At 44.0% G+C, this 8386-nt stretch overlaps 1 protein-coding gene across 1 annotated transcript in view; it reads left to right on the top strand.

Annotated features, from left to right (window-relative positions):
- The first annotated feature begins 5221 nt into the window (after positions 1-5221).
- The window catches only part of RAB3B (RAB3B, member RAS oncogene family), a 61618-nt gene continuing 58453 nt past the window's right edge, over positions 5222-8386 (top strand). The window contains exon 1 of the mRNA XM_039886080.1: positions 5222-8196. The gene's annotated coding sequence lies outside the window, so the exon portion shown is untranslated. The remainder of the gene's footprint in view (positions 8197-8386) is intronic.

The raw sequence follows: 8386 nt of genomic DNA, 5'->3' as shown, positions 1-8386 counted from the left end.
AAGAATTGAATACAGCATCCAAAGGGTGGAAGCAACAGATGAATGGATAAACAAAATGTGGCGTATACATACAATGCAATGTTAGTTCCCTTCCTTCCAGCTCCTTTACTCAGGCTGATTTCAGCTCTACGGTTACTGGTCAATCCTGAGAGACTGCAGTTCCCATTTAGACCACAAGGTGGAGTATGAGACAACCTTTGCAAAGGATCACAAGGCCACCCTATCAGCCTTTAACAAGTTCTACCAGGGCAAATAGGACATGTTTTTCCAAAATTAGAAGGGCAACCTGACATAGATTCTAAGTGAGAAGAAACTATTCTTCAGTTTCCTGGACATGTATTTGAATGGGAAAATCATTAGCAAGCATGTTAAGCTTAGTTATAAGAGCTATCAGATCCCTTACAGTAGTTGTTTTTGAATATCCTATTATGTCCATGAATTTTACATACATTATCACTTTGTTTAACTCTCTCAAAGAGCCAGTGAAATAATCCTCTTCCTCATTTTACAGATGAGCAGCCCACGTGATCAAGAGAAAATCATGTAACTAGCAAATAGCTAAAGTTATATTCGAACCCAGACCCCTCTGATTCCATAACTTATGCTCTTTTGATTATCCCACACTGGTTGGCCTTAGAAAGCCTTGGAGTTTGTTTTAATTCAATTCTTTTATTTAACAGAGATGGTCCAGAAAGGAGATTGATCAGTGGTAAGTGATTACTGATGAGACCAAAGGGGATCTTTGTGCTCAGGGTGAACTCATGGACAGAAGGACCCCTGACAACAGACCATACACATGCCACTGGTGTGTAAACACTCTGCAAGAGGGGGAGGCCTCAGAATTGGTCATTTAGCCATGTTCTCACCCTGGGAGAATTGCCTGTTTTCTCTTCTCTTAGTGCCTTGTCTTTAAAATGGGCTGACTCCTTTTCCTCCATCAAATGTCACTTCCTTAGAGAGGCTTTCCCTGTTTATCATTCTAAAATAGCCCCTTCCCCTAGTCACTTTCTATCCCATCATCTTGTTGGAATATTTCCTGAAATGTCACTAACTGAAATTACCTTATGTATTTTGTTCACTTATTTGTCTCCCTTCCTAGGATTCATAACCTCCTGTGACCAGAGATTGTTTAGTTCATGTTTGTATATACTTGTGCCTAGCACACTGCTAAATGTTGGCATGCTAAGTGAGCAACAAATATTTGTGGAATGAATGATATAATGATGAAGAACTAGGACCAGAGGGTGAGATTTCAGCAAAGAAGAGGACTTTCCCAACAGAGTTGCCCAAAGACAAAGCAGTCTATCCTGGAGGAGATAGGCTTCCTATCTTTGGAAGTGAGCGTGCCAAGGCTCACTATAGAAGGGTTCCCATGTTGGATTTCTGAGGGGGGCTGATTTGAGGTTCCTTTGGCTCCTCAGTAAAATCTTAATTATGTTTTGAACTAAAACCCTGATAACAAAGTGCTGTCTAGTCATTGTCTGTGTTAAGTTGTGGACTGTTTTCTCTATTAAGTAACTGGGGAAAGAGAGGCTCACAGGGTAATGGAGATAAGGGGATTGACAGTGCTAGATTCTGCTTCTGGGCTCTGTGGAAGAGGATAAAATAAATGAAGACAATTATGGTTAATCATTTCCAACTCAGTTGTTGGGCTCTTGTTTTCTTCTGGACCCCACTTTCCCCACAGCTGTCTTCTGTTCCCTTTCTCATAGTGAATGGTTACTGCGCAAGTCAGAAAACTCTCCTAGTTGCCTCAATTTCCTTTCTCTCCATGTTTAGGCAATCAGTCACCAAATCTTGTCCTTTTCATTCCTTATCTCCCAACTCAGGTATCATAATCTCTTTTGAAGTCATCATACCAGCCTTCTCTCTGGTCTCCCTGACCCCTGTGTCTTGGAACCTCCAATCCATCCCCCATTGTGCTGAGATCTTTCTAAATCATGAATTTGGCCTGGTCTTACCCCTGGATAAAGCCCCACATTGCCCCATTATCCTTAGCATGGTCCCCCAGGCTCTGACTGACCTCTGACACTGACTTCACTTCCCACCTCATTCATCACTTGTACTGTGCCCATCATGACTATGCTTCCAAAGACTCATCACCCCCGAAGTTCTCTGAAGATTTCACATCATTTCACACTTCTGGGCCTTTGCTCATGCTGGTCCATCTGCCTGAGTTTTTTCTCCATGAGTTAAACTACTTATCTTTGAAGGTTCAGCTTAAGTCTCATCTTCTGCATCCCAGGAATTGAATCCCAGTGTGGGCCTGGCCTACCCTCAGCCTCCTCTCTGCTGACATGTCCCACAGTGAGAAAACAGCCATGTCTTGCCAAATTCATTAATGTCTCTGATTATAGTCCTGGTTTTTCCTATTTTCAGTAGCTAAGAAACCATGGGCTAGTTACTTCTAACTCACATCCAAGATGTCATGAATCAGTTCCCACTTCATAAATTTATTGTGGAAGTTAAATGAAATGATGGGTAGTATTTTGGCCTTAGACCTTGTGGAACTCAGATTAGTGGACCTTAGAGTCTGCTATTCCGCACCAGAATGAGCGAATTTGTATCAGGGATCATTTGTTATTCACCCTGGTATGAAGTAGGTACTCGGGAGATATTTGCTGTGTGAGTAAGTGAATGAATGAATGGCATTCCCAGTAGAAAGTAACACTAATGCAAATCAATGGAGATGTTACAGAGCAGGTCACATTCAGGGAACTGCAAGTAATTTAATGTTGGAGCTCAGCACATGATGAGGGGGTGTCCAGTAATGAGGCTAGAAGGTAGATGGGGCCAGACTACAAGTGGCCACATGTGCCTATTAAACAGAAGGACTTTGGAGTAGGGCAATGGGTAGATTTTAAGCTGTGTTTAAAAAGAGTCTTCTGCGGCAGTGTAGATTGTGGATTGCAGGGGAAATTTGGAGGCTATCGTGAGGATACGCTAGTGAGGAGGCTGTGGCTGTGGATGGAGAGAAAAGGATGGAATGGAGAGTTTTCAGGAGGTGGAATGAATTGGCTTCAGTGAAACGTTAGCAGGATGAGCAAGGGGGATGGTACCTGTGTTCTGACTGTTCGGATGTTGAATGTTTCTCTTGTGTGTCTCAGATTCTATCCCGGCTGATAGTAGTGTGCCCTGGTGATGGGGCAGTGTCCTGAGTGTGCATTTTAACCAGTTTCACCTTATAACCCGATACAAGTGAGGATAATGGACCAGCACATTCATTTATTTTATAAATGAAGAAACTAAAGCAAAGGAAGGAATGATTAGTGCATGAAATGGCATTTGAGATACTCATTATCCAAAGCTCTTCTCACTTCTGTGGTAGATTGGTTAAAGGTCATAGATTCTTCCCTTCCCTGTATCCATGTCCCTTTGCGATGTAACTTTGCTCTCCTTCTCAGTCAGAGGTGGAGTTTATTTCTCTAACCCTTTGAATCTGGGCTAGACTTATAGCTTGATTTGTAAAATAGAATAAAGTATATGTGATGTTATGCAATTTCTGAGGTGAGACCTTAAGAGATTGTATGTTCTGCATTTATCTTCTTGGAACACTGCCCCAAGACCATCATGTAAGCTGGTCTAGCCTACTTGTGGATTAGAAGGTGGAGAAAACCATGGCATCTAGCCCTCAGCCAGCACCAACTGCCAGACCTATGAGTGAGGCCATCTTAGACCTTCTAGTTCAGCTGACCTTCCAACTAAATGCTGCTTATGAGTGATCCCAGATAAAATCAGCAGATGTACTCATTTAGCCACCCCCATTATTGTGAGAAACAATAAATTATTGCTGTTTTAAGCCACTGAAGTTTTGGAGCGGTTTGTTATACAGCAATAGATAACTGAAACAACTTTTGCACTCCTGTTACTAGTAAATGGCTTCACTGTCCACCTGGTTGCTTATGCCAATTTCCTTCCCCTCATATCTCACAATTAATTTGCCACCAAGTTCAGGGAATTTTACCTCCTAAATACATATGAAATCCCTCTACTTTCCATTTTCCGCATAGCTATGATGTGAGTTCTGGTCCTCTTCATTTCTCACTTGGATTATTACAGCAATCTCTGTTTCCCATCTCCTGTCTCCCTGCTCCCTACCCTTCCCATCCAATCACAGTCAGAGTTATCTTTCTTACATGCATATGTAACCATGTTATTACTTAAAAACTTTTGCTTGCAAGGTAAATTCCCAAATCTCTAACATGACTTGTGAGGTCTTAGACTATGTGGCCCTGCCTGTTTCCAGTCCCATCTTCCACCACTCTTCTCATTGAACCTTATGTTTTTAGAGCTGCTTCACAAGTTCTGGTGACCTTCTGACCTCCAGCTCCCCCATTGCATGAGGCAACCCACCGAAGGGATCAAATGAAAACATTCAACCTGTTGACACTTCTAAGTTCTTAGGTTGACCATGAGGGACTCACTCTGGGGTATAGATTTGAGCCTTGTGAAGATCTGAACATTTTATGACATCCACACTTATGCTATTACCTTTTCTAAGTGATTTATTCAATAAGAAGCATCAATTTTTTAATTTCATGTGAGAAGCAAGAGCTAGAGAAGGCTGATTACTCTGGCAACTAAAAATAATTTAAGGAAATTTTGTTTGTAGGACTCTTAATCATACTGATGTCCACTGAACAACCACAATTCTGAGGTCTAACAGAAAGAGTCTGGACTTGGAGTTAGGCAGATGTGGTATCTAGCTCTACTATTTACCAGATGTGTGACGTTGGCAAGTCATGTAAACTTTCTGACTTCTGTTTCCTCGTTTGTGAAAAAGGAATGACAATTCATACTTTGCATGATGGTATTGAGGACTAAATGAGATAAAAGATGTGAATGAGCCCACTATATTTTAAGATCTTAATGATTGTAATTGTTAACCAATCTGATCCAAGGCAAAAAGTACAGTTTTGTCTTTCTTTCTATTTCTCCTTGGGCATTTGGATCTAGAAGTGAAGGAAGTCCAATATAATTTGATTTGTTCCTCTCTCTGGTGATCACCTGCTAGTCCATAGGGAGGTAGCTATTGGGGGCATAAATGACACTGCTCAAATGTCAGATGTGGCCTCTCTTCCCCTTTAAGATCTAAATACAATGGGCTTTAACTTCAATTTTCACATTTTATAACCCTTGTAAATTCGAAGCCCCACAGGAGATTTCATAAGGGCTTGTGCTCTCATAGTCTCTGCCACTACTCTCCTTTTTTTAAAAAAAATTATTTATTATTATTTTTTATACCTACAGCACCTGGTCTTCCTAGGTGGTCTCTCATCCAAGAACTCATCAGGCCCAACCCTGGTTAGCTTCCAAGATCAGACATCGGGCTTGTTCAGGGTGGCATGGCCGTAGACCATAGACCGTGGCTCCACTGGGGCATGAATCCAGGACCTTCTGCGTGTAAAGCAGACGTGCTAACCGCTACGCTATGGAACCACATCAACTACTCTTTTTTCAACTCAGAAAAACAAAGCCCATTGCTTAATTTGCTTACTCGCCTTCACAACTCCCCACTTTCAGGGAGCATGCTTGAGTGTAATGGCTTTTACCGAAGTCTGGAAGTCAAGAAAGAGGTTTACATCATATGTTTGATAAACGTATCCCTTATGTATTCCAGTGCTTAAACGCCCTTTTGTCTACCTGCCATGGGAGGGTTTCTTCTGATCCTTTACCCAGGTAGCACCCTTAACTAATTAACTAATTTTTTTCCTTTCTTCTGCTGGCTCTCTTTATTACCTCTCCCTCCCATTTTGCCAAGTGAATTCAAAATTGTCCTCCCGTTTTTACACAGAGCAATTTAGTGTTCCTTTTTCTCCTCACATACTTACATATCCACACTCCTCAAGGCCCCAAGTAGAACAAAGGACCTTCTGTGCATTAGGATCTATCTTTCTTAGAAAGCAGTTGTGACTAAAAGTAGCATTTTTTTCTGTTATAATAACCACAGTGTTTCTTATTTACTGAGTGCTTACTATGTGCCTGATACTCTATCAGGTGCTTCTTAGTCACTATCTCTTTTTCTTATTTGACCTTCACAACGAGCCTGAGAGGTAGCTCTCATTATTGCTATTTATACAAATGAGAATGAGGTGCATGTATCAGGAAAAAATGAAGTAATTTATATAAGATCACACAGCAAGCAAGTGGTGGAACAATATTGAAAACCAAATCTGTCTTGCCCCAAGTCTGTGCTCTTTCCACTTTATTACATAGCCTTTCATGGAGAGGAGGAAGAGAAAGTAATCAGAAGACCTGAGGCTACATAACTGCAATACCATCTGTTCCCATATTGTTTTGCAACTTTAAAAGATGGTTTTGTATGTTATCGCATTACTCCTGTGAAGAATGAAAAATCATTATCATCACACCCATTTTGCAATGAGGAAACTAGCGTCTTGTGAGAGAAAGGGAGTGAGAGACCTGCGTTGTAGGGTACTTGATTTTAAAATCACAGGGGCACTAGTGGTTAAGAAGTTCAGAGTGTGACCATGGGTGATGCGAAGAGGAGACCAGGGACTGAGGGATCGGGAAGCCACACGGCTACCGAAGTCACCAGAAGGATGGCAGGACAGGGGCTAATGAGGATGACCATGAGCCAGGGGCTGAAATCGTCAATGCGTAAGGAGCAGTTGGAGGTCAGTAATATCCTTGATGAGGAGGAATAGAGGTGGTGTGGCTGGAGAGCAAAGGAGAAGAAATTTTTGTACAAGAGTGGAAGTGGCAGAGCTCACCCTACCGCCTGGTTTTATGGTGTGTGGAGAGTGGGAAAGTGAGAAGCTCTCTTGCAGGAGGGAACAAGAAGAGAATGAGAAGAGGACCAAGTTTCAGCAAAGGCAAAGAAGTAATCTAAATACTCTCTGAAGAGAGCAGAGGGTGTAGGAGAGTTCGTTGACAAAGGAATGGAACTCCATAGGGTACAGAGGAAAGGGCTGCCAGGAGATGAACTGTGGGAAGGTGAATGAAGAGGAGGGGGTGGGGAAACTCAGAACAGTATAAGGATGAATCTGACACAGAAGTCAAATAACCAGAGGGGCTGTCAATTAGGTGATTCCTGAAGTCAGAGAGACAATATGTAGTTAGGGTCATAACAGAACTTGGGGGGAAAAATGAGTTTTGTTTCTAACGTGGAACTCTAAGATTTGGAGTAGGGGAAGAGTGTGGAAAAGGACTATGATTCTAAACCAGAGCTGGCAGCTGGCTCTTGTGACCTCAGGAAGACTTGAAGTCCAGGTCAGGATGGGAGGAGGCAGTGCAAACTACCTCCTATACCTGCCTTTGCAGGTATAGGCAGAGCTGGGACTTCTATGACCAGGCAAGAACATTTTCTTACTCCAGGCAGCTGCTGCTAAAGGGAAGCCATTGAAAGTGTTTCTTTGTTTTTGTTGTTTGTTTAACAAGGTCGGTGGTAACATGGTGACATTTAAAACGGTCATTCAGGCCGCTGGAGTAGAGGATGGATTGGAGAGTGGAGGCAGGGAGACTCATTAGGAGACTGTTAGGTTAGTCCAGGCAAGAAGTGATGAGACCTGAACCAGGGTGAGAGCAGTGGAGATGGAGAGGAAGGGAAGGAATAGGATATATTAAGGAGGTGTTATTACCGGACTGGTGGGATATAGGACGTGAAGGAGGGCATGGGTTAGAGGACAATGCACAGATTCCTGGCCTCATTGCCTCTTGTAGTTAGCTGTCCAGATTCTGCGTCTACCCGTGGGCTTTTGAGGATGAAGCCATATAAAGGACAGGAAAGCGCTCTGGAAATGACAAACTACTGGTACCCATCATCATCTACATTATTATCAAAGCTCTCTGATCACTCTAGTAAGTTCAGCCTGTGGAATGAGGCGTGATAATTAACATAAATCACGATAGTCACCCAGATATTGGGTAACTCAGGGTCCCCAAGATACCTTGGATTTCCGGCACCTGCTGGCGGTGGGGGACCCAGAGGCGGGGCGAACACGGACTCCGCCCCTGGGCGGGGAGTGGGTGGGGCCTGGACGCGGCTGTAGCGAAGCTGAGCTGCCTTCGGAACCTCAACCCTAAGTCGCTGCGGTGAGGACTAGACCAGACCCGCGGGAAACCTCACCGCTCAGCTCTGCAAACTCCGCTGCGCCTTGCGCCGCCAGTCACTTGGTCCCGCCGTTCCACTGCGCTGTCCCGGAGCGAGCCGCTCTCCTGCACGCCGAGTCCCAGGTAAGGGGCGCGGCGCCGGCGCCCCGCCAGGGGAGGGATCAGGGACAGCTCCTCGGCGTGGGGCGCTGGGGACAGTGAGTGGGGCTGAGGAGGAGCGCAGGGCAGCGGAGGGGATACCGAGGAGAAGGGGTCGAGGGAGGCCGTTAAGGAGGCGGCACCGCAGCAGTGAAGGGGCGCGTAGCCTGGGGAG

Source organism: Pteropus medius, unplaced genomic scaffold (genome assembly GCF_902729225.1).
Source record: "Pteropus medius unplaced genomic scaffold, Ma_sr-lr_union100, whole genome shotgun sequence".
NCBI classification, from domain to species: Eukaryota; Metazoa; Chordata; class Mammalia; order Chiroptera; family Pteropodidae; genus Pteropus; species Pteropus medius.
This window is presented reverse-complemented; position numbering and strand designations above follow the sequence as displayed.